Source organism: Mustela erminea, chromosome 14, assembly GCF_009829155.1.
Source record: "Mustela erminea isolate mMusErm1 chromosome 14, mMusErm1.Pri, whole genome shotgun sequence".
Lineage (NCBI taxonomy): Eukaryota > Metazoa > Chordata > Mammalia > Carnivora > Mustelidae > Mustela > Mustela erminea.
Genome location: NC_045627.1, coordinates 41,933,885 through 41,961,595, shown reverse-complemented (window position 1 = coordinate 41,961,595; position 27,711 = coordinate 41,933,885). Strand labels below are relative to the sequence as shown.

General features: G+C 37.9%; 1 protein-coding gene and 1 non-coding gene across 4 annotated transcripts in view; both read right to left on the bottom strand.

Moving 5' to 3' along the window:
• LRMDA (leucine rich melanocyte differentiation associated) overlaps nucleotides 1-27,711 on the bottom strand; it is a 1,046,803-nt gene that overhangs the window by 152,686 nt on the left and 866,406 nt on the right. The window lies entirely within an intron of this gene.
• Nucleotides 27,053-27,159, bottom strand: LOC116573846. The gene has a single exon (XR_004279033.1). It is a non-coding gene; the product is annotated as a U6 spliceosomal RNA (small nuclear RNA).

Genomic DNA, 27,711 nt, shown 5'->3' with positions numbered 1-27,711 from the left:
GATGACCTTTACATAGTATTGATCGGGGGTTTTATTTCTCCTCATAGTTGCCAAATTGTGGATAACTTTATCAAAGAATGGAGTCACTACAGAGAAAGAGTGTTTCTTTTGGATGGTAACTTCTTGGATTCTATGACTATCATAACTTGAAAATTCCTAAATCTCTTTTTCTAGAGCCAAGAATACTATCTCTGCTTGAATACACAAACAGGCTCTAAAACAGGCTCTTCACCTCTGATGAAGCCCTCCTACATTCCCTGAAAATATTTTCTACATTGGTACACAGGTCAGTGAATGGCACTGCTACCTAGGGGTAACATGCAGACATGCAGACTTAATCAGGGGGCCTGAACAATCAGAATGGATACTAGCCAATGAGCTGGAGTAGGGTCCTAGAGCACTACCCTTCCCCAACTTTTCTCAGCATTAACTCTTAATTAGGGAATTGTGAGGCAGACTGGCAGTTTGGAAATTCCAGGAAAAAGTTGGAACAATGCTAGGAGGAGCAATCAAGGTGCACTCTGGGATCTTGAGGGAGCTTGTTATAAAAGTATGTCAACATTTAAAAAATCAGGGTGGCTCTAAGAGTACATTCTGGCTGAATACAGCCTTGGTACCATCATTCATTCAACCTGGAGAATCCTTATCTTTTTGTTTATTTCATCTGCAATCCAGACAGTCACTAAATCCTTTCAATTCTACTTTCTGGTTCTCACCATCACCACTACCTTTATACTATTGTATTGGTTGTGTTATTGAAGACTTATCATCTTTTTTTTTTTTTTTAAGTCTTATCATCTCTTGACTGGGTTTGTACAGGTTCCTCCCTGGTCTCCCTGCCTCCATTCTTGCTCTACTCCCACCCTTCTACTTATTCCCAGAGGACTCATTCTAAAGGCTTAATTGATAGACGTTACTCCAAAGAAGACAGACAAGTGACCAATAAACAGATGTTCAATATTGTTAATAACTAGGAAAATGTAAATCAAAACCACAGTGAGATACAACTTCATAATCTTTTGGATATATATTATTTAAATATAAATTAAAAATAAAATAACAAGCATTGGTGAAGATGAAAAAACTGGAACACTTGTACACTACTGGTCAAATTGTAAAATTGCATAGCTGCTTTGGAAAAGAGTATGGTGGTTCCTTAAGAGATTAAAAATAGAATTACCATATGAACCAGTAAATTAAATTCTAAATATATATATATATATATATATGAATTAAAAATCAGAGTCTTAGGGGCACCCAGGTGGCTCAGTCAGTTAAGTATCTGACTCTTGATCTCAGCTCAGGTCTTGATCTCAGGATCATGAGTTTCAGCATGGAACCCACTTAAAAACTAAACAAACAAACAAATAAAACCCCAGGATCTCAAAGAGATATTTTACACCCATGTTCATAGCAGCATTATTTTTTAAAAAGATTTTATTTATTTATTTGACAGAGAGAGAGAGAGAGCATCAGCAGGGGGAGAGGCAGGAAGAGGGAGAGGGAGAAGGGGGAGAGGCTCTCTTCCCGCAGAAAGCCCAATGCAGGGCTTGATCCCAGGACTCTGGGATCATGACCCAAGCTGAAGGCAGCTGCTTAACCATCTGAGCACACAGGCACCCCTCACAGCTGCATTATTCACCAAGGCCTAAAGGTGGAAGCAACCCATATATCCACCAAAGGATAAACAGATAAACAAATAAGGTATATGCATACAATGGAATAATATTCTACCTTAAGAAGGAAGGAAGTTCTGACACAGACTATATCATGGATAACCCTTGAAGATATGCTAAGTTGCAAAATGAAAAATATTGTAGATTCTATTTATATGATATACCTAGAATGGTCAGATTCATAAAGACAGAATGGTGGTTTCCAGGGCTAGGGGGAAGGAGAGTATAGGGAGTTATTACTTAACAGGTTCAGAGTTTCAGTTTTGTGAGATGAAAATGTTTTGGAGATGGATGGTGATGATGGTTATAAAACAGTGTAAATATAATTAATGCCACTGAACTGTACACTTAAAAGTGATTAAAAAGGTAAATTTTAGGTTCTATATATTTTACCACAATAAAAAACACAAATGCAAAATAAATACACAGCTAATTACTGGGGGGAAAAGAGTCAATTCAGTCATATCATTAAGAGATCCCTCAGTATGGTGACGAAACTCTTTTTAGAACATTATTGAATTTCCCAGGCCCTTATGATTTGACCCCTGCCCATTTCTCTGGCTTCATCACTTGAAATTTACCATCTACGCTCTAAATTCCAGTGCTCGGTAGCTCTTTGATATTGCCTGAATATGTTCTGCTCCCTTGCCTGGGAACTTCATAACATGCTATTTGCTCTTCCCATTCTAGCCATCCATCTTACAGCCCGGCAAAGTACATTTTATAACCCTTCAAGTTTCAAACTAGAATTATTATTTTAATTCCAGTAGAGTTGATATACAGGGTTATATTAGTTTTAGGTATACTATACAATTCTATACAGTACTTAATGCTCATCATGATAAGTGTACTCCTTATCTATCACCTATCACCTATTACTAACCTATTTCACCTACCCCCCACCACCCCCCATTGGCAACCATCAGTTTGTTTTCTATAATTAAGAATCTGTTTCTTGATTTTTCCATCTTTTTTTTCCCCTTTCCTCATTTGTTTCTTAAATTCCATATAGGAGTAAAATCATAAGGTATTTGTCTTTCTGTGACTGATTTATTCTGCTTGACATAATACTCTTTAGCTCTATCCATGTTGTTGCAAATGGCAAGATCCCATTCTACGGCTGAATAATATTCCACAGACTCTATCTATACATACATACACACACTAGACACACATACACGCACCACAGCTTCTTTATCCATTCATCTGTTGAAAGACACTTGGGCTGCTTCTATAATTTGGCTATTATATATAATGTTGCAATAGCCACAGGGGTGTGTGTATCCCTTTGAATTTTATTTTTTATTTTTGGGGTAAATACCCAGTAGTGTGACCGCCATTTCATAGTAGTTCTATTTTTAACTTTTTGAGGAAACTCCATACTGTTGTTTACAGTGGCTGCACCAGTTTGCATTCCCACCAATAGTGCACAAGAGTTCCTTTTTTTCCACATCCTAGCCGACATGCGTTGTTTCTTGTCTTTTTGATTTTAGCCATTCTGACAGGTGTGAGGTGATACCTCATTATAGTTTTGACTTGAACCTCTCCAATGATGAATGATAGGGAGCATCTTTTCATGTGTCTGCTGGCCAACTGTATGCAAGTCTTCTCTGGAGAAACGTCTTTTCATGTCTTCTGCCCATTTTTAATTGTGTGTGTGTGTGTGTTAAATTGTGTAGTTTCTATTAATTCTTCAAAATGTGGTTTAGATATCACTTTACCCAGGAAGATTTTCTTGATCTGTTCCTTCTTTCCTACCCCAAGTAAGAGTTAGATAGATGTCTTGCATATTCCCATAGCAACCTGATTGCTTTAACTGGTAGACCCCGAAGCCAGCCTCCATAAGTTTGAAGCCCAACTTTGCCACTTACTATGTAACTTTAAGCAAGTTACTTATTTCTCTGACTCTAGTATCTTCTTTAAAAACAAGGATGATAATACAATGCACCTCATGGATTGTCATGGAGATTAAATGAGTTAGTCAATGGACAGCCAACTGAACAGTGTCTAGCACATAGTGTAGACTCAAACAATATCTCCAACCTCTTTGATTTTTAGCATCATGACCTTAACACTCCTCCCACCAAGGAGGAGGGTCTACGTTCCCTCATCTTGAATCTGTGTGGGCATGTGACTCCCCTGTAATGAAAAGAATGTGCCTAATTTCCAAGGTCACATCAGAAAAACTTCCAAATAAGCTTCTGCTTTGCTGACTAGAATAACAGTCAACTTGGGATTGAAGACCTGAATACCATGTAAGTCCAACTATCCTAGAACCATGCTATAATTAAGAAGCCAAGCACAAGAAGTCTGTAGGCCCTTCAGTTAGAAACATAGCCTTCCCAGCCCAGTCCTGGGTATATTACTGTATGAGCATGAGCCTTAAGATAATTCCAGTATCTAGTTAATTCATTCTCAACATTCAAGTCTTCTCAGCGGAAGCTATGGATACTGTGGGGCAGAGAAAACCATCCCATTTTCCTGTCTGGATATCTGAACCACAGAATCTATGAACATAATAAAATGGCTATTTTAGTCACTCAAATTTTAATGTAATTTGATATGGCAGAATAAAAAGTAGAACAGCTACATACTGTATGTGGTTTCTATCTTCACCATTATTATCACCATTATTCTCATCATTATATTATCATAGCACTTAATACAATAATACTCATACCATAAATGTCTATTGACCCACCTACAGCCTTCATTAGATTCATGTTTCACTATCTAGCATAGTACCAGATATATATACTAAATTTTTGGTTGAAAGAACTAATAAACTCCTTCAAGCCAACTAGATCTCCAGTGTTCTGACATACAGTCAGACTAATAGTTACACAAACAGATGACAGAACATTGTTTGGCCCAGTCATAAAAATCACTCATAGTCTACCTTATACACAATGAGAAGCATCATTGATATTTTAGTGAATTTCCCTCAAGTCTTCAGTATGTTTATAAATTGAGATATTCTATGTATATTTTTTACTTTTTTCCACCTATATTGTATGTGTTATTATTTAGAAACTTATTTTTGTTGATTGAATAATAGTCTATCATCTGAATACACCACACTTTCATCTCTCATTATTTACTGTTTTCCATTTCCCTTAATATAAATAATATTATGAATAATTACTTAATATCATATTTAATAGTGGAAAACACTTTCTCACTAAGACCAAGTACAAGACAATAACGTCCTCTCTAACCATTGTTTTTCAAAATTATATTGGAAGCCCTATTAATTCAATAAGGCAGAAAAGGAAATAAAAGGTATATAGAGTAGAAAGATATAAAATTATCTTTGTAGATGCTCTGACAATCTATATATAAAGTCTGAAAGAATAAACAATAAAGCCCTCTTGGAGCTAATAAGCAATTTTAACAAGGTTCTAGGATACAAGATTAATAAACAAAAGTTAATTTCCCTCCTATATATTAACAGTGAACAAATGGAATTTGAAATTAAAAACACAATGCTATTTATATTAACACACTAAAAATTAAATACTTTGGTATAAATTTTACAGAATATACAAAAGGTCTATATGAGAAAAACTAAAAAAAATTCCTATGAACTAAATTAAAGGAAAACTAAATAAATGGAGAGGTAGTCCATGTTCATGGATAGGAATACTCAATATTGTCAAGATGTCAGTTCTTCCCAAACTGATCTATAGATTCAATGCAAACCCAATTAACAATCCCTGCAAGTTATTTTGTGAATATTGGCAAAATGATTCTAAAGTTTCAATGGAGAGGAAAAAGAGCCAGAGTAGCCAACACAATATAGAAAAGGCTAGAGGACAGACATTATCTAACTTTGAGAAGTATTACAAAACTACAGTAATTAAGACAGTGTGGTATTGGTCAAAGAATAGACAAGTAGAACAATAGAACAGAATAGAAGCAACCAAGATATCCCTCAGTAAGTACGTGGATAAACTGTGGTATATTCAGACAAGGGACTATTATTCAATATTAAAAAGGAATAAGCTATCAAGCCATGAGCAGACATGAAAGAAACTTTAATACATGTTATTAAGAGAAATAAGCCAATGTGAGAAGGCATATACTCTATGATTCTATATGACATCTGGGAAAGACAAAACTATGGAGATAGTAAAAGATTAATGATTGCCAGGGATAGAGAGAAGGATGAATAGGCAGAGTACAGAAGATTATTTTAGAGCAGTGAAAATACTGTTTGATACTATAACAATGTATACATGTCATTATACATATGTCCAAATCCAAAGAATGTACAAAATCAAGACTGAACGGTAATGTAATTTATGGACTTTGAGTGATTATGATGTGTCAATATAGGTTCATCAATTATAACAAATATACCATTCAGGTAGAGAATGCTGATAATGGGGGAAGATTATGAGGACATAGGATATACAGAAAATCTTTATACCTTCCTCTAAATTCTGTTGTGAACATAAAACTACTCTCAACATAATATCCTAAAAATTACTTTTAGCTTTTTATATAAATCTTTGGCTAAGCCTTTGATTGTATCCTCTGAAAGATTCCCAAAAGTTGAGTCATTGAACCAAAGGCTAACTATTATATTTTCATAATGATAATAAAAATGGCATTGCATCCCAGAAATATCAGAAGAAGTTAATTCTAGAAGGAAGAAAAAGAGTGCCATCATATTCTTACATTAAATAAGTAATACTATTTTTTAGCTCCAAATTCATTAATTAACAAATATTTCATTTCTAGTAAGTTCGAACTTTCTATGTTCACTTACATTTCTAATTTTGCCTGGTTACCTCTTTAATTCATTTTCTTTCTACTTTATTTTTTTTTATAAAACTTGCAAAAGCTCTCCCTATGGTAGAAGATTGAATCTTTATATTTTTACATATTATCCTTTAGTTTATTTGTCTTAATTTTGCCTATAATGTTATAGATACAGAATTTTTACACATTTTTAATGTTATAAAATGTATCACTGATTTATTTTATGGAAGTTTGATATTATTTTAACATTTTTCATCGATTAGGACATCTGCCCTATACACAGTCTATGCCAAATCTCAAATATGGCATGTGAGATTGTAATAATTAAGCTACCCTGTCATCTTACAAGTGTTAAGAACATGTCATTCCACCAAGATCAAGGCTGCCAAATAAAACTGAAAAGAAATTATATTTTATCTCCTAATCTGATCTTCTATACCCTACTCCTAGGGTAGCCATTGCAAAGACATCAACTTTATAGATCTTTATTATCACATGTTTTATTTAGCCCAACAATCCTCCCAGCATATAAGATGGACCCATTAGTAAGTATTACCTTTAAATGAGTCAACAACATTAGCAACTTGCAAGTTTGGGGATAGCGGGTCTAAATATTTTCTTTAACAGAACTCCTAGCTTTGGTGCTAAAGATAATTTGTTTATGATTTTAATAAATATTTACTGAGCATTCACTTCGTGACCTAGCTAAGGCTGAGGACATAAAGAAGAGTAACATGTCTTCTCTATCCTTAAGGAGATCCTAACCTTGTTAAATATAGAGATTAACATAAACAAACACTTGCTTTAATAATAGAGATGGTGGGGGCACCTGGGTGGCTCAGTGGGTTAAAGCCCCTGCCTTCAGCTCAGGTCATGATCCCAGGATCCTGGGATCGAGCCCCGCATCTGGCTCTCTGCTCAGCAGGAAGCCTGCTTCCTCCTCTCTGTCTGCCTGCCTTTCTGCCTACTTGTGATCTCTGTCAAATGAATAAATAAATATTTTAAAAATAAATAAATAAATAATAGAGATGGTGGATTGATAAAATCATTCAAAATAATATTTATGTTACTGAACTAACTGGAAGAATTTCCCCATTTTAGAGTTCTAATCAAGTGTCCAAAGTCACTCTAGATTTTCTTTGCCTTTTTTGTTTTAAGTCATTTTGTTGCATAATTGCTGGAGCAAAATTCACTAGAGATAAGATGAATCAGCTAAGGTGTAACAGTAGCAGCAAATATTTATTGAGCACTTACTATAGGTACTCTGGAGATATTAAGAATCATGAGGCATCGGGGCACCTGGGTGGCTCAGTGAGTTAAGGCCTCTGTCTTTGGCTCAGGTCATGGTCCCAGGGTCCTGGGATTGAGCCCCACATCAGGCTCTCTGCTCCACAGGGAGCCTGCTTCTTCCTCTCTCTCTCTACCTGCCTCTCTGCCTACTTGTGATCTCTCTGTCAAATAAATAAATAAAATCTTAAAAAAAAAAAAAGAATCATGAGGCATAGTTCCCACCCAATAGAAGTTTAAAGTCAACTCGGTAAAATAAAATGCACCTACATTAAATGACAATTTTAATAAAAGACAAATGAACAGAGAATCATATGAGTACTATAAAGAGTCAAAGGAGAAAATATTCACATTAGTCAATGAAGGTCAGATAGGATAGAATGAGACCAGGAAACTCAATGGGAAGAAGACTATGGGGCCTTCCTAGAAACGTAGGACATGTTTAATGACAGTGAGGATAAATTTCTTGGCTTACATTATATTTAGATATCTAAGTTCATTTTTATAGTCTCAGTACTAGTTGGTACATAGCAATTTATAGGTAGTAGGTGGTTTTGAGGATATTTAGTTCTACCCATCCATTTATTTGAGACACAGCAAATTCAGGCCAAAGAGGAGAAGAAATATACCTTCCCAGATGGCATGTTAGTAAAGTAGATTCAGGACACTAGTCTGCTACCTTACACTTATCCTTCCTCTCGCTACTACTAGAATCTGAAAAGCTAGAATATCTGAGTTCAGAGATTATAGACAGACCATTCACACTACACATTCTACCTCCTTCATTCTAAGGTCCCTTCTGAAAGTATCATCTGTTTGGGGGACTTCTAGAATACACTTGTGTGATGAGGTATTCAATAAAGACCACTATGGATGTTATTGTATAAATTGGTTGGTACTTATTTTTAGAGCTCCCTTAGACTGTTTAAGAAGTACCAACTGAAATACAGTACACCCGATTGCTACATAAAAGCAAAAGCAAAATAGAAGTTTCAGGTAAAGCAGAGCCATAAATCTAGAAATTTAAACTCCTCTCCTCAGGCAACTGAAAGCCAATTCCGCATTTCCTCTTACTCGCTGACAGCCTCTTGGGCATTCGAATAGGAAAGAGTTGAAAACCAGGATTTCCGGTCCAATCTAATACTGGACAACACTTAATGGCTTAAGTAGATTAATAATACTCTAGCTATTGGAATTTTGCCTTTCACCACCTTTCACTGTAAGCTTTGCCTGTACTTGATCTACAGGGAGGCTGAATGTTGAAGAGTCTTTTACCAGACCTGCTCTCATTCAGCACCCTGTCTGGAAATGACAACCCAATTTCGACACCAATCAATCAGTAAGAAATTATTGACTGCTACTATGTTCCTAACACTACCTATGATAGTGACAGACACCTGGAAGACTATGAAACATGTTCATTTTCTCAAAGAAGTTAGAATCCTGTTGGGTTCTTAACATTTACGTATATAAAACAAATACAAACCCAAACAAAATAACTATAGGTAGAAAACTCCCTGACTTAGAGGGTCTAGAATCTACAAGTTAAATGGAAGAGCTCAAAAGAGCAATCAGAGCCAAGGAATTATGAAGCCCTTATTGTGGAGGAAAGTCCTGAACTGGCCTTGAAGGATGCCCAGAATGTTCAGAAGGAAAGAACAGAGGGAACAGAGTTCTAAAACAAAGTAACAATAGGAGGGAGGGTAAGTCACAACTGTGGGATACTGATGAAAACTTTACTGAGGGATACCTGGTTGGAGTAGTACAAAAAAACTTTGGTTAGTAAAAGAAAATTAGAAGTTAGACTGGTCTGGATAGAACATTTGACATAAAATATGAAAATCTGTTTTCAAATATGTTTCTCCCCATTTAGTGGTATCATTTGGATGGCTGAAATTTCTCTGACATCTGTAATATCTTGTTAAGATAGCTCATGCAGAAGATAGTTAAACATGAGTTGAAGAAATGAATGAATAGTTGATCAATAGATAAATGTGTAAGAGTAAATTATACCTAAAATACATGAATTCAAGCATGTTTTTTAAAATATGAAAAGGAACAAAATTTTACCGTGTCATGCTACCCTCAGCCAAACACCTGAAGCACAAAGAAACCATTCAGTTCCATAAGAATGATTGAATATGTACCATATAGATATGGCTGAGAACTTCGCTCTTTGGGAGTTAATGATCTAGTACTGGTAGAGGTGGGGGGGGGGGGAAGAGAAGAAAAAGGGAGGGAGGTATGGAGGGAGAAATGGTAGGGGACAGAGAATGAAAGAAAAAAGGAAAAAGGAAGGAAAGGAAAAGAGAGAAAAAAATTAATTTAGACATCAAGTGTTACAAAGAAAGTGACACACTAAGAACTGATGGAAAGTGGCTGGTGGGTGGGTTTAGCCTCTTTAAACTGAGGGTCTGAGAAAACCTCTCCAAGGAGCTGACAGTAAAGCTGAAACTTCAATGACAAAAAAAAGCCTAACTCACAAAGGGTGGAGACTTCTTGGTCAGTGTGAACAGCTCTATGTGGAAAAAACATGGGTGTCATAGAAAGGTGACCACTGTGTCTCAAGTGTTTTGCAGAGCTGAGAACAGAAGGACAGGAGCCAGGGGTGAGGGCAGGGGGCAGGGCCAATTCACAAGAGGACTGCAAGGTTGGAAGTCCTCAGCTAAGGATAAGGCATTAGGAGGCACAGTTATTGGAGGGGCAAAAGACAGCCCACCACTCACAGGTCATGCTCTCTGTAGGAAATGCCCATTCTCATCGGAGTGTATATTTGTCTCTGAGCCTGGAGACATGGTTATAAATTCAGATCAGACCTCAAGATTCCAGAACCATCTCCTGATTTATCTACAGACAATGGCGAGTTGCAGCTTGAGAATTCTACTCATTTTTCACAATGGTTAATGCGGTGACTCCCACCCCTATAAAAATCACTGCAAACAGTAATTGTCCTTTTCCTGTGGTGAACTGTAATACAGGAGAAAAGGTCCTTATAAACAGTGCCTCTGCTGCTGTATTTCTCTTCTTTCTCGGTACGGGACAGCCCAGGGAAGAGTATTCAGAGTCTCATGGCAGAAGCCCATGATTCACAAAGATGGCTGCTCCTTTCAGGTCCTGACTCAGCCTAGGGAAGAGCAGAAGCAGAAACTTCCCCTCCAGATGTGCAATGAGGGGAGAAAGTCACTCCTTCCTCGGGGGACAAAACAGTGCTTTGAATTTCAAAGGCAGACGCCCCAGAGGCCCCTTCAGACTCACTCCACAAAAATGTTTGATGAATTACCATGGCAGGCATCAACTTTGCAGATTAATGACCAAAAGAGTTTAGTTTATGTCTCAGTGGAAGAAGATAAATTTTCTCTTGGCTTTGAGAATCTGAGGGATTGAGAAACCCAGCTAACCACAGCACCTCTCTCTTCATTCACAATGCTTTACCATGGGTCGTTTACTTTCTACATTCCCTTTCAGCGGGTTTTTATAAATTTAAGCGAAACAGACAGCATGTCTGTGTTCTCTGCTTCTTTTGCAATATGATGGCAACCAAGTGATTAGAAATTGTCTTTGGGTTGGTGTAGTCGGTGGAAAATCATTGAGGTTTGTTGTGAAATTTGTTCTCAACTCATAACTCAACTAGACACTGAATGGCTATTTTCCCAACTTTAGACCAGGCTGCTAAAAAGTACTGGCATCCAACTAAAAATATATGTCAAGGCCAAACCCCTATCCTGTGTATATGTGCATGTGTGCATGTGTGTATTTTACACAGTCTAGTGTTCCAACCCAGGAGCAGTAAGCCTACTTTACAAACTAAAACCTGAGCCCAGGAATCAAGGTTATGATTATTATTATTATTTTTTTTTTGCCCTCCCCTATTTCTCCACCTCAACAAAGCCTTGTGCTTTCAACTCCTGTTAAATATTAAGGACAATGTTTCCCTATGTGAAGATATTATTGCTTGACTACTCCCACGTCATATGTTTCATGCAGCACCGTTTATATAAACCAACTGATCATCTTTCTTGAACCATTACGATCTGCCTAGATCTTCACTATGGTCTAGGTCTTGGGGATACAAGGGCAGAACAAGGCAAGAAATCTATCTCATGATGTATCTGAGGAGAAAGTATATGAAATGTTACAGAATCCTAAAGGAGTATAACTGAGTAGGAAGGCAAGTGGGACATCAAAGTACCTAGCTAGAAAATGGTTCAGACAAAGTTTTGTAAAGTAAAAGGGGTCTTCCTGGGACCGTGAAGAACAGGTAGAAGTAGGGCAGTATCCAAAGGGTTAGAGAAAGGGGATATTCTGTCCTAAGCACGACAACATGGATGTGAGGGTGGGAAAGCAGACTATGGGTCTTCCCTGCGAGAAGGGGTAGATGATAAGAATGGGTCACATTATGATGGCTTGGAACACCAAAAAGGAAAGGGGAACAGAGATTCCTTACTAGTTATTGAGAAAGGGTAAGTGAGGGGCACAATGATGAAAAAAGAAAACTTTCGTTTTCCAACTACTCAGAGTCAATTTTACAAAAAGTTGCATGTAGATGATGCACATTACCCTACTGATAAATATGGACAATTGTCAATTCTACTTGGGTTCTCATTAGAGAATTAAAAACTTAATACATTTCCCTTTTTTTTTTTTCCAATTAGCACAAACAGAAAAATGAAGACAACTATTCTCAAATAAATGACATTTTAAAATGGCATTAAAAACTCCTAAAGGCGGGGGTGGGGTGGGAGGTCGGGGTACCAAGTGGTGGGTATTATAGAGGGTACGGATTGCATGGAGCACTGGGTGTGGTGCAAAAATAATGAATACTGCTATGCTGAAAATAAATAAATTTAATTAAAAAAAAAAAAACTCCTAAAGGATGTAAAATAGTTTGAGAGTCACTGGCAAGAAAATTTCCTTTATAGTCAGAAGCCAATGTGAGGGCTACTTGTACTGTGTAAGAGCAATTAATCAGAATCAGATTTGCTTTCCTGCTTTAAACCAGGACAGGCTCAGGAAAAGCACTCTGGTGGCAAGCAGGATTACCAGCTTTTCAGAAAAGTGACCCAGGGTGCACATGTACCAAAATGTCTTCATCCAAAAGTAATATATACTAGATGATTAAAAACATATATAACTACTTTAACATAAAAATGTGAAAGTGAGTTTTATTTGAACCTCTTTTTTGTTCTAGAGTATTTACCTTCCTGTTATATAAATCCTATCTGTAAGACAAAAAGGAGAATTAGTTAACAGTGGGAATTACTTATAACTAATAGTAGGACTGACTAAACAGATAATACACGTGTTATGTTTCTGTCCTCTGATACAAATTTATTTTAACTCTTCTAAAACTTTTTATTAGGTATTTAGCTTTTGTAGGCTATACTACTATATATTCTTAAAGTACATAAATATGAGACTTTTTAAAGAGAGAATGAAAATACAATAGAAACAGATATTACATATATTTAGGAAAAGAATAACGTTTTTTTTCTCCCCCATACATCACTAGGGTATTTTTACTCTTGTTTCCCTTCCCAATAACACTTCTTTCGACTGCCCTTCCTTTACCTGGTGGTAAACCTAAACATAGTTACACGTAAAATTCTATTTGACTTGTGGCTATGCTCTTATCAAGCTCACATTACACTGCTCTGGTGTCAATCCAATGTGGTGACACTAAGTGAAATGGCCTATCAACAAAAGCATCTCAGCATGGAACACTCCAGTGTTCCCTCACTAGCAAAAGCAGGGTTTTAGACTGGAATCAGTTTCCAGCTCTCCAAAAACTGTTCCTTCACTTTGTATCTCCATGCCTAATTCTGACGGGCCAGAAGTCTGTCAATCAGCTTTGCTGCATGTGTGAATTCATCACAGAATTCATCACAGGGCATCTCCGTGCCCAGCCTGGTCATTGTTTTTGAAACTCTATGAAGTGTACTGGATGTCATCATAAGTTCAACTTCTTTTTCTCGGAAAAAATGATTTTAAAGCACTGAGGTAATTCAAACTTGTGAATTCAAAAGTTTCCTCAAGTTGTAAAATCAAAGTTGGATTCAGAGTAATTACAGTATTTTAGTAAATAAGGAAATTGAGAAAGTCCTGTTTGACTTGGCTGTCCTCTGGTAACATACTTTTGTTCATTTAGAAGCAGGTTTATTTCTAAAAAATGAGTCTTTTTTTCCCCATTGTGTATGAGTTTTTGTCACATCCTACATAGAACATTAAATAACACAGGAATAATTCTTTCCTAGGCTCCTGGTGGCCTCTTCATAGATCATCAAAAGAGTTTGGGAGAAATAGCAAATAAATTTCTGTTTTACTGTAATACTGTCTGTCCTCCATTCGCATTCCCAATGTACTCCCCATTAGTGAAGTACATTTTTCTTACTCCACTCCTTGAAGACAAGATTTAGAGCAGGACAGCACTTTAAGATCTTTTCTAGACCCTCAATACTGAGAGCCATTTTGTAGGCATGTACTTAAAAAGGCTAATTCCTTCCATTTCTATCAAGTCAAAAAGCTCAAGTGCTGGGGCACCTGGGTGGCTCAGTGGGTTAAGCCGCTGCCTTCAGCTCAGGTCATGATCTCAGGGTCCTGGGATCGAGCCCTGCATCGGGCTCTCTGCTCAGCGGGGAGCCTGCTTCCTTCTCTCTCTCTCTCTACCTGCCTCTCTGCCTGCTTGTGATCTCTCTCTGTCAAATAAATAAATAAAATCCTAAAAAAACACAAAAAACAAAAAACTCAAGTACTTCTGTTTTGAGGAAGCTAAAAGTGGTGATGGGTATTATGTACAGCACATATTGCATGGAGCATTTGGTGTGGTGCAAAACAGTAAAAGATGGAACATTGAAAAGAAATAAAATAAAATAAAATAAAATAAAATAAAATGGAAAAAAAAAGTGACCAAAAACTTCATTTTGTAAGTTTCAATATCACAGGTAAGTAAATCACACCCTTTTTTAGCAGTGTTGTAGACAGGGTGTAAGGATATTCAGTAGGTGAGCCTGTTTCATTTGTTTGGTAAGAAACTTAAACACTGAATGGTGTTACCAAAATCCACTCAAAGGCAGGCAAATAAGCAAAGGCTAGCTTGGATAGGTTATCTAGGATATCAACAGTCTTCTGTTTTATGGTTTCTACAGTTTTGTGAAAATCTTTAGGAATCAAAAAGATGATCTGAAACTCCAGTTTTCAAGTCCAAATACCGAAGACTTAGAAGAAACATTATCGTGTTCCTGTGGCTCAAGGAATCACTTGACATGTTAAGGAAAGCATGGCTGTTGGTCAGATCGGACAAAATTAGCTCTATTCTGTAAGAGGGCAACACATCTGTTACCCAATATTACTCCCCAGGACATTTTAACTCAAATTTATAAATCAGGCAAGGTAACTCAAATCGGTGTCAAAGAGAACTCAAGGAAACAATACGATAATGCTATTTGTTTGGGTGGTATACCCAAGGTAATACAGCAGTATTGGTATCTTCTTGGGAGACAAAAAAAGCTTCTGATTAATTTAGAAGTTCTTGTGTGTCTCATTCTAAAAGGGTGAGATCTAGTCTCCCTATGTGCTTTCACTTCTCTTTCTCCACCATGTCCAATTTTCTGCATATTTTGCAAGATGCTCCCCTTTGGTTATTGATTTCCCCAATCTAATTGTATGAGTCCTTCCATCTGTCACTATTTAACAGTCATTTAACCTTCTTTTTCTGGGGTTTCTAGGTCATCCTGGCATTGGTACTATAATCACCTTCATTTTCATTATCTGAAGTCTTAGAAAATATAGTCACAATGCATACAATGTCAAAACTTAAACTGGTGCAGTGGTGATACAAAGCACTACAATTAATCAACAAACAGAGTCAAAGATAGATGGACTGTGAATACTCATAATTACAATGTACTTAAAGTATACACTCAAGTTGCATCAATTGGTGTGAAACAATGGTTGATTCATTAGTGTGAACTTCAAATCATGGTTGGCAACAGAAGGGGGAAACATAGTGACAACAGCTAAAGAAGACAAATAATCTGTGCTTTATCTATTTGGCACTACAAACAGCATTGCTTTCTGCATCTATATTTGGGCTGCCATATAGGTTTTATACTTGTCCCTGAACCTTTGGCATCTATCACCAAAAATTAAGATTTTCTGTATCCCAGGGATGGAATTTCTGGGACATGGGACTCTCGGTTCTAAAACATGGACAGTTGCTCATGCTAGCAGGACTCAAACATTATTCAGCATAAATTCTTACAAATTTTGAAACAGAAAAGAACCATAAAGCCAATCATTTTATCAAGACATGATGAAACAAGACATAGAATAAGCTATCTGGGAAATCATGATCCATATTTTAAAATGGGCTATGTGCAGAAAAAGATGCCTATCTGAGAACTGAACCACTGGACCTTCACAAAGGTGGAGACATTCGGATGGCTCAAACCAATACAACTGATGATCATGAGTTTAAAAAATATAGGAGGAACAAAATCTGGTGTGGATGAGAACAAGTCCCTATACTTTCACTTTTGTACATCATTAAAGCTAAGCTCTCAAATTCTAAAGCAAATATCAAGATGTTAATAAATCTCTATTCTAATGGGTTTTACTGTCTTATTTTTAAATTTTTTTTGTTATTTATTATAAGAAGACTATTAGTGACTCTTCTCGCTCCCCTACCCATAAAGCCAATGCCAACTGGTTGTTTCCAAAACAAATATTCATCATAGAAAATGAGTCCACTTCTATTAGTAAGGAATAAAATTTGTTTATTTGGGGAAACTTCAGAGGAATGTATGAACAGATTTAGCTAAACTCAGTGGAAGCATCACCAGGGACCATTCCTGCTCATGTATCAAAAGGGAAGGGCTCTAATGTATCCTGAGCAGTACTTCCCAAAATTCAGAGACACTGCTAAAAAATTGTATAGTTAAATATATTTGAGGCACACTGGGTTTGAAAAGTGTCAAACAGTATTCCTTATTATAGATTCCACATATTTTTAAAGATTTTATTTATTTTAGAGAAAGAGAGGGAGCTAGTGGGGGGAAGGGCAGAGACAGAGGGAGAGAGAATCTTAAGCAGGCTTCACACCCAGCATGAAGCCCAGTGTGGGGCTAGATCTCCTGAGATCATAACCTTAGCTGAGTCAGACGATTAACCAACAGAGCCACAGGTGCCCCTATATATATATATATATATATATATATATATATATATATATATATATATATATATTTTTTTTTTTTTTTTTAAGAAGATTCATGTGCAATGGGCACATTAGGAGTTAGAAAACACTTCTCTGAAGCCATGTTCCACAAACTAGTTTGGGATATGTTGATGTAAATATAACAGTATGTTAAAATAGGATTCTGTTTTAAGTTCAGTTGAAGTTCCAAGACAATGGAAACCAATTAGACCTATATACCAAGACAAGGTGCTGGATTACCCCAATAGGACTTGTAACAGAGGTGTCTGAGTACTGGATTTGCAAACCCTAGCTGAACACGTCTCTCTGTATTCTCAAAAAGATACTGGCTAGGCTATGAGAAAACTTCAGAGTTGAAAAGTGAGGATTTTTTAAAAAGATTTATTTATATTAGAGAAAGAGAGAGAGAAATTAGAGGGGAGGGAAAAAGGAAAGGGGAAGAACTCTTGAGCGGACTCCTGGATGAGGGAAGAGCCAGACATGGGGCTCTATCATGACCTGGCCTGAAATCAAGAGCCATATGCTTAATCAACTGAGCCACCCAGGTGCCCCCAAGAAAGCAGGAATTTCTTTAAAGAATTTTTTGAAACTTTTGCCAGTACTGTTTTACCCACATGGAAAAGGGTACTTCCCTCATGTCAAGCAAATGACAGGGAGATCAGTGTCTCACTTAGGTAGCTTGGTATGTGCCCCCTGCACTTTCAGGGTCAGAGGGAACTGACTTCTGATTTAAACATGAAAACTTTAACAAATGAACTTTAATAAGTATCTGAAGCTGCCTGTTAGGTGGCTCAAGAAAAGAGACCTGATTTGAGGCTCTAACTCCAACTCACTATGAGAAAGCCAAAGACTCTTAACTCCATGGAGCTATGGAGGGCACTTGGAGGGCCAAGTGCAAGACAAAGCACCCTAGGACAGTCTTGGATCCTGCACTGTTGGAGGTAAGGAGACCTCAGCAGAGAAAAGTCTCCAGATGCCCAGGGTGTGAAGAAGGAATCACAAGTGTACAGCTTGAGGAGATGGATTTATCAAGAGAACTGCAAGTGAGAGGACCCCAGGTGCTCATGAAACGGCCTGCAAGAAGGGCCAACCTGAACATCTGCCACTGGAAGGACAAGCCAGCAGATGGGCACCAGTCAAGCAAATGTGATCCTATCTCCCACTTCTCTCTCGTCTCCCCAACCAACTCACCTGGTGTGGGAATGGGAAGAAGATAAAAGAATAAAGGAAGAGGCTACCCAGCACACAGAAGATGCATTACTTATTGATGAATTTCAGAGTTTTCATTCTTACCCGAGGCTTTTCATATTCATAACTGAAATAATTCATATTCAAGACTTGTTTGGAGACTCAGGTGACCAGAGGACTTATTATTATTGAAAAGTGAGTAGCAAGCTCTGGGTACCCACTGAAATTTTATTCAGAAGCATAAGAATATCTAGTCCTATTGAGCCAAATTTAGAAAGCCAGTTGTGAGGAAAAAAATAAATTTGTGTTGCATCCTACCATGTAACACTCAACTAACATTTTACTAAAAGTGCCACTGGCTTCTTGTCAAGTACCTGAGGCTGATCCTGTCATTGGGTGACCCAGAACCCTACTGCAAGGAGGAGAAAGGCAAGCGCTGCCTTGCATTTTTATGGCACTTCCAAGTCCATCATCTCAGGCTGATTTTTCCCAGACCTATGAGGTAGTGGGATAGGTACAACTGTTCCCATTTTACAGATGGAAAAACTGAGGATCAATTCTGGGAATTGACTTAGCTAAAGTCTAAAAGCTCATGGACTGGCAGTTCTAACTTTAAGAACTCTTGTCATCCAGACTGCTTGCTCAGTGCTTCTTCCAACATATATGCTATTTTCTTTAAAGAACAGAATAAGAGGTCACTTACAAACACCAGAAATGATTTCTCTTATGTGATTGGAAATATTTCTCAGTGAATAAAACTGAAATAATTATAGCTGTTAGTTTTTTTTAGATAGCAACATCAGCTTTGAAATAAAGTCAAGAGCAGCATAAAACAATATGACCCCAGGCAGAGTAGACTTTTTCCAAAGCCAGGCTGGTTGCTCTTTATAGCTGGATGGATTTTGTTTTTCTTTCCTTAAATAATTTTTGGTGGTAGTGTGTGTGTGGCAGGGGAGGGAGGCTCTTTGATTACACTAAAACAAAATCTTGTGTACAAGTAACTCCTTTGGCATAAAGCACAAGGCCAATTATCACTTTTTTTTTCCTTTCATGGTTTTCCCCCCACTGGCACAAAATCTAAGAAAAGCTTCAAGGTGCAAATGATTTGCAGTTTATTTAACATCATGGTTATTTATTTTTATGAAACCTCATTATTGCTCTTTACCCTAAATTATAGATACATTCTTGGCTTCATTTCCCACTCCTCACAAGCCCCAGAATAGTGATTTTTTTCCCCATGTATTTCTAAATAATCTTCAGTACTTCATCAATCAAATATTTAACATCTCATAGATGATGTGTTAGACCAAGCCTGGATCTGTGAAATCCAGTAGTTTCAGTCAGAACTTTATGCCTGTCTTGTGCCATTGGAGTTACTCACTCCTATTTTCCTTAAACATTCCTTGAAGAGAAACATTCTCCATCTACATGTTCCAATCCTGTTTCTAGAACTGAAAATGTGTTGTTTGATTGAACTATCCATAACTCTTTCAAGGTCATGTTAACATTATCCCTTTTTTAAGACAAAGCCCACTGAGCCTCAGAAAGGTGAAGTGACCATCCCATGTCATAGAGCTAGCTAAGAGATGGTCAGAACTTGAACCCAGATATCCTGAGTTCCAGTATCTATGTGCTGATACCACAGTTCCTGTCTTTAGCTATCCCTTCCAATAGAATGTACCTGGTAAGCTCAAAGCAACAAAGCTATGGTTAGTTTGTTTACTTAACCCAATGAATAAAAAAACTAGTTTTTAAGAAACGGAACTCTAACTTTCTTCTTGGAGAAAAGTTGCTTATGCCAATAAACTAATAAGAAAAAAGGGGGTGGATAAAGAACAAATGAAAAGAGAAAGGAAGGAAAACAGGAAAGACAAAGACAGAAAAAGTGGGAGGGGATAGAGAGAAAGAATAAGGAAGAGCATTCCATGTTACCAGGTCAAACTGGGTTTGAACCCTCGTTTCTGGTTTTATTTACCACGTTATCCTATGCTTCCATTACACTGGCCTATGCTATACTGGCTATACTGAGGATAAGGAACTTAAAAAAAAAAATGGATTTGTATATTGCTCTTATATCCTGCAACCTGCTAAATTCACTTATTAGTTCTAGTAGCTTTTCATAAATTCCACAGTATTTTCAAAGTAGATGATCATTTCATCTATGAATAAAGACAGCTTTTATTCTTCCTTTCCAGTCTTTTTTGAATTTTCTCCCTTTCTTTTTATTCTTGTCTCACTGCACTGGCAAAAAATTTCAGTACAATGCTGAGTAGAGGTAGCAAGCATGGACTTGTACATTTTTTTAATGACAAAAATAATTATTTTGCATGCATTGGGTAAAGCCTAGGGAAGCTATAGGTGAGTAAGGATCAGTCCCCCACCTAAGGATTTCATGACCTGGCTGAGGACCTCTTTCAAAATGTGTTAAGATGGACAACCAAATAAAACTTAAAAGATAAACCAGGACAGGTCCTTGAATAATAAAAATGACAAGAGCAGCAATAGGAGCCTTAACATTTACAGAAGGATTGATGCAAGCCAGGATCTGTTGAAAGTTCCTGAAATATATTAACTCATTTGACTCGTGCACCATATCCCCATTTTATAAGTAGGGAATAAGAGACACAGGATAGGTGACTTGTGTCCCTATAGTCAGTGTTCTTAAGTGCTAGACTAAATTGTTTTCATCTTCATAAACAGGTATTGACTGTCTACTCTTTGCTAATTACTATGTCACTTTCAATTACCTTAATTATTATAATAATCTTGTTTTATAAATGAAGGAACTGAGGTTCTGAGAGTTTAAATGACCTCTCCAAGGTCATTCAGCTAGCACAAGACTCAAACTGAGGTGTTCTGACTCCAAATTCAATAGCTAATATTTATATAGTACTTTGCAGCTTACGAAACTCGTGATCACATTTACATCTTAAAATGGCACTTAAAGGAATTGAGATTTTGTTCATGAGGCAAAGGAGAACCTTGGTCAGTTTTTAAGAGAAGGGAAAATGTGAAAGAGAGAAGAGGAGTTTCTGGAAGGCCAGGGCAGCACTGTGCTCGATGGATTTGCCGGGGCGAGTGTATACACCCAGGAGTTAGGAGACGCTGCAACAACTCTTGGGACAATCCACATTCACCTCTGAACCTCTGAGTTCTTCCCTCCAAACTCATTTGCCAGTCAGGAGAAGTCCTGTTTTAAATAATGTTCTAGGAGGGAACTCCCAGAAGAGCAGAGATAATAAAAGTATTTCTTATGTCACTTCTTCTCCCTGCATTTAACTTTCAGGGATATTTTTGTTAACTGAGAAGAGCACACCAAGGAACCATTATCACTGATACAAGGAGAAAACGGACGGTAGATTTCCTCAGCCATGTCCTGTCAGTGTCAACAATTTAACTAAACATATAATAGTCATAACCTCATCAGTGTTAAATTTTCTACGTTTCTGGCACATATCTCTTCATCTCCCTCATTAAGTTTATAGAGTGTTCTTTGGTACATTTGCTCGGTATGAGGATTTCAGTTTCAACTGGCATATATTGGAGTCAAACGGGGGAATGATTTTGCTGCCTTAAGTAGTTAGCAGAATAAGAGAACACAGGAAATGGACCAATGCCCAAAGCCAGGTACTTGGCAAATAACAGCAGATAGATTTGACCCCATCCATCTCAATCCTGGCCCATTCACCAGGGGTGGGTCCAACAAAGGTAGGCCAACCAAGCTAGAAATATGAACAGTTATTTTGTTTTCATTATTGTCCTTGCTGCATGTCTCCCCTGCTCAAGGACTCCCTTCATTCAGGAATGGAGTCTTGAAGTCTTCATGATTACACTCCCACCAGGGTGGTGACTCCAAACAAACTTCCCCACCCCAAATCTATCCCAAACCCCCTTCGTTTTATCCTCATTTTAACATGTTAGCATTACTCAACTAGGTCAGATCAAAATGTTTGTTGCAATATCATTCAGGCAAATATTTAAGGGATAGCAAGCTTGATGTGATTTCATTCCCAGGGGTATCTACATTTTAAAAAGGAGGACCCAGAGTCAGAAATGCCTTAACCTATAGATGAAGATAAACTATAGAGTACCATGGAGCTTCAGGCTGGGGGCTCTTCCAGCATCCATCAAAAATGCCCTGTGAGAAACAGCTAACCCCCCATCAGCATACTTAGACCTCAACTCTCCACCTGTCCCATAGGGATATAACCCTGACTTGATAGGATTATTATAATATAGGGATATACTATGACCTCACAGGATTACTGTGGGGATTAAACCACTTGGTTAATCATTGTTACAAACCTCTCAGAAAGCTATAAATTACCATGCAGAAGTGAGAGCCTTCTAGTGACTTCTGAGTTTTGCCTTTAGCCACTTGATCTACCTCCCCTGGGTCTGAAGAGATGGGAAACCTCTGCACAGTGAGTCTATTTCAATCAGATAGGATTGTGACTTCTAGCTCTACTACTTGCAGGCCTCAACTACAGATCGGTTATCCAAGCTCCAGTTTCTCAACAACCCACAAAAATATAGCCCCAATTTTTTGGATGGGTTGAAGAGCGACTACTTTTACCACTGGCAGCAGAGACTATCTCAGACCTATTCACTAAGTTGTCATACCCACACTGTGTGAACCAATAACTGAGCCAAGAATGTGCTTCAAGAAGAAAGATAAAACTTGCCACTATTTCACTTTGAAGGAGAGCTCCACTCCAAACCATAACAAATCTTTATATTTTTATCAAGAATGGGTTTCACAGCACTTCAAAGCCTGTTGTCTTCTTCCCAGAATATTAGAGCATAGTGTATAACTTCTTTTACTACCTCTCATGCCTAGTTTCCTTAGAATATTAAGGGTCTACTTGATTATCTGTAAGTAAATAAATTGTAGATATTTGAGGGGTATTAAATAATGGGGAAATGAGGATTTCACAATTCCTGATCAAAATGTCACTGAAGGATAGTACTGAAGAATATCCTGGGACATTCACTTTATTTTACAGAGTGGGGAACTGAGGCCTGAGCTTAAAGCCACATACAGGAGTTATGAGGCAGATCTGTGGATGGTGTATCCACTCTACCATACAGTGTCCCTTCCCCTCTGTTGTGCACAGCTTTGGCACTAATGCAATCAGAAGGTGTCCTTTCTTTTTAACTTGTTTTTCCATTGTTCTCTAGAAATTAATAAATAAATAATGTCCCACCCATATTTTAGTCTTCTTCCCTTCCCACGGTTTTCTCATGTTTCCTACTCGGGTTTCAGGTCAGTGCTATGAACTAATAGGCCTTTTGCAATGACCAATGGAATATATGAATAAATGGCTGCTCAAGTACCTGTCACCAGCCCTGCTGTGGTCTGTTTGCAGAGACGCCAGTGTTCTCTGTCATAAGATACAACCACAAGGACACTGGGGAAAATGGGGGTGTGGAGGACAGCTCAATGGGCCATCTGCTGTCTGTTCTATGGCCTATAGCCAGTGTGCATGCTCTGAGAGAGAAGAGAGAAGGGATCTCACCATGGGGATGGGAAGAATGCTGACCCCTGCCAACCATCTCTGTGGTGGTGAGGCTGATGACAGCATGCAGAGCACACAACTCTGGCTCGATGCCAAACATCTGGGCTCAAAACCAAGCAACCAAGTTGTTCAAATCAAAGAAAATCTAATCAACAAATATTTTCAATGCCTACTATGTGCATTCAGACAGCTGTGGTTAGAATGGATGACATTTGAGCCTTCCTGAGCCTCCCAAATTCCACTGCTCTCTGTTCCAGATGCCTGATATTATATTAATCAACTATTCATGTTTTGAACTGAGCATCTGTTGGCATATGCTGATGAACAGACAAAATGAAATGTAATGAATTATTTCTCCAGTACATTAATGGTACTCTTGTCAAGCTCCCTAGAGTGAGGCTGAGGATAGTTTACCTCAAGCCACCGGCCATTTCTAAGATTGCCATCCCTCTTGCTGTTTCCTGCTCTATCAGAATGCAGAGAATCTAGGAGGGCCATGCTCCCTCCCCTAGCTTCACGGAGATATTCAGGTGAGGACACCACCAGAGGCAACATCTTTCTGAAATCACTAGTTGCCTCTAGGCTCCAAAGCACTCAATGCCAAGAGGGAACCTTGTGCATAATTTGGCATCTGTGGTGCTCCAAGAACAAAGGATATAATATCCCTTTGTTTCTGGACATCCTAAAGTTAAAATGACATCTTGGCTGACAATTATGATTCTGCATTCTTTTATAAATCATGTTATTTCTGAAAGAAGTTAGAGCAGGTGAATGAATAGTCAGTTGCCTCATTTCTGGCATCTCTCCTATGAGGGCTGCCAGGGCCTTTACTAATATTACCACCAAGTATTGTAGTCATGAAATGAATAAAGTCAAGGGATTTGCTTTTAGCTTGCTTTAGGCCATTTACTGTTTTCATTCTTCAATAAGGAGAAACAGCCACTGAGGTGAAGATGGGAAGACCTCTCCATATGTGATGGCAGTCTCTGATTTTTCGAGGTCCCCTAGCTGTTGTCAAATAGACTTTGTACGCAATTCAGTCAGTAGAATCATGCTTGCCTTCCCTGCTTTCACAATGACCTCTAAGCTACTCAAAGTCATTAGGTTCTTCCAGAAGACTCTTCTCCTCCTGGCACTATGGCACCAAGGACAAGGACCTGCACAACAATTATGACAGGGAGCTTATGGATAATGAAAGAGGAACCACTAAAGCTAGGCTTGCTCATAACACTCCCAAATGGAAATTAGAGGTAAGAGAATCTGGAAATTAAGGTGTCCTCACCCTGAGGTTTGTGGACCCATTTTTAAAAGTGTGAAATAGAAAACCCCATTGGTCGTTTCCCTTTTAAACTAGCTCTGTCCACTAGGGAGGGTGATCTCTGCAGCTGGTCTGCTCCATAAGCCACCAGTTCTCTTACTGTCTATGCTCACCTACTTAAGAAAAAGCACATTAAAATGTGTTTTTCTCAGGAATTGCCACCTCTAATTCTCTGCTTCCTTTCCTAGGTACATGAATAAAACTGGACAACCCACAGGAAAACCAAAAATTCCCATTGTCCAGAGACTACGCTATACTGGACAGTGCTCTGAATAAAATTAGAAAAAGATGCCCCACTGGGAAGATGCACCTACAGACACATAGCTTGACAAGTGGAACCTGGGCCAGATTTTGATCCTGCTGACTAGCCTCCTTGGTGTATGGAAATCTGGTAGTACTATCTCCCCCCTAAAACCAGAAGTTGGATTAGGTTCTAAATGGTCTGTCTCTTCTCTTCTGAGCTCTACTGTTATCTCCTTTGCTACAGAAAATCCCCCAGATATCTTTTCAAGAAGAAAGCTTCCCAAACTACTTCATCAACAACAAAAGTTTCAACCCCAAATTCCAAACTCCTTTTATATTCTCAGCCCCACTCCCAGCCCATTAATGACCTCACAGAGGAGAGTTGGGGAGAAGGGTGAAATATATCTATACCTTCTCTTACCTCTATCTACCTCCTACTAATTTTGTTGCTTGCACGCTTAACCTTGTTCTACCTTTCTCATTTGACCTTTTACTACAGTAGTTCTCCAACTAACTCAACTTTTTTATTACCAGCTTTGCTCATCTACCCCAAAATGGAGAGACAAAAATTCTAAAGCCATAGTGCTTATACTCTTCCCATGCCAACTCCTCTGTGGAATTTTGTAACCCAAAGCTGACCCTAGCCTACATGCTGGAATTTCTTTACCATTGAAGGACTATTTCTGCAAAAAATTTTGAAGTTGTCAAGTTCATTTAAAAATTAAGATGATAAAACACACACACAGCCATTATTTGTAAAATGCCTACAGATGATGAAGAGGAATGCATATCAATATATACACATGCATGCAGATGAATGAGGGAACATATGTGTATGTGTCTACCCAAGGAGGCCAAGAAGAACCTTTCAACTGAAGAACGTAATTAAATACTAAAGAAAATGACAGGAATCAAGAGTGATTTCAAATTTCTTGTAGCTTTTCCTTCTACTACTCCCTCTAGATATTAAAAAAAAAAAAAAGTGTTCTCAGGACTCCATTTAAATTTGATACCTAAATTAGCTTCAAAAAACAGTCACATGGGTGGCAGATATGCAGGGGTTACCAAGCAGGGGTCTCATTGTGGTATGAGAATGATTGCTAGCTAGAAAGGGGGATTTTCTAGTCCTCTTCTGGTATTGCTTAGCTAAATAAACTCTGACACCTCTTCCTTTCAGTGCTTGATACCTTAGATTCTTTCCAGAGTTTACTAGTGTTTTATGGTTATATTAGTTAAAAGTTACGTGGATATTTAGAATAATGACTACCACGTCCATGATGACCACCAATGCCACCATCATTATCATCCTGAATTCTTTTCTTTCTAGAACAATTTGCAATTGACTAGCTATACCTGTACCTTAAAGAAGTGAACAAAAAGTTGATTTCCCCAGTTTGCAAGGAAGAATAAAGGTAGAATTTTTAGTGGCTTACACAATAAATCTGAGTGGTGCCAATTTCAAACTTCACAAATGTCAAAGAGCCCAGTGAAAGACTGTCTCAAACTCTTATGATGGAAGACCCTTCTATCTGGGTTTCCATAGTAGCTATCAAGGGTAATAATGGAAATTCCAAGAAAAACTTGATCTTCAGAGAGCTTGGGCTCTTCTTATGGTCCTGAGTTTGGGCCAGGTACAGACTTTTCAAACGCTTTCCAAATACTCCCTAACCTAACAATTTGAGACATTCAGTGCTCAGTGTGTCTTCGTTTCACCACGAGCACTCATTCAACTGTTTACACTGCATATAACTTAAAGGTTGGATATGTCATTCCTCCATTACACAAAAAATTAGACTCAGCTTCTTAACCGAAAGATACCCTAAATAAGAAGTTCATCTTTTTTTTAAATATAGAACACTTCATAAATTTGCAAGCCATCCTTGCACAGGAGCCATGCTAATCTTCTCTGTACCGTTCCAATTTTAGGATATGTGCTGCTAAAGCAAGCACAAGGTCTGTTTGAGAGACAGAATGGTAAGTGGTAAAAATCACAGGTTTTGGAATCACACAGACCAGCAAATAACTTTAAATATCTATGTTAAGAGAGAGTAGCACCTGAGAAGACCCAGACGTGTTTTTTTTGGATGGGTTATTCTCCCCTTACCTCACTGGATACAGTTGCTGGCACATAGATGTACTCAATAAATATTTACTGAATGAAATTAATCCATTCTCATATTGAATAAATCTACTTTCACCTAAAGGGGACTCCATAATTTTTAAGTAATGTGATACTATGGTCCTTGCAATTTCTTTAAGGTATAGTTCTGGGTTTGAGATATTGGTGTCTTTGTCCCACCTCATCCATAAAGCTTCCCTGACAACTTCAGTCTACCTTACTCTCTTTTTTCTGACTCCCTGTTATACTTATTCCAGGTTCCACTCACTCTGACACATACATGATATCTTATCTTGCCATGTAAAATGTGTTTCATAAACACATCATCCTTCCTAAGAGCCTAGAAGTTTTTCAAGGGCAAAGGCCATGTTTGATATTTATTT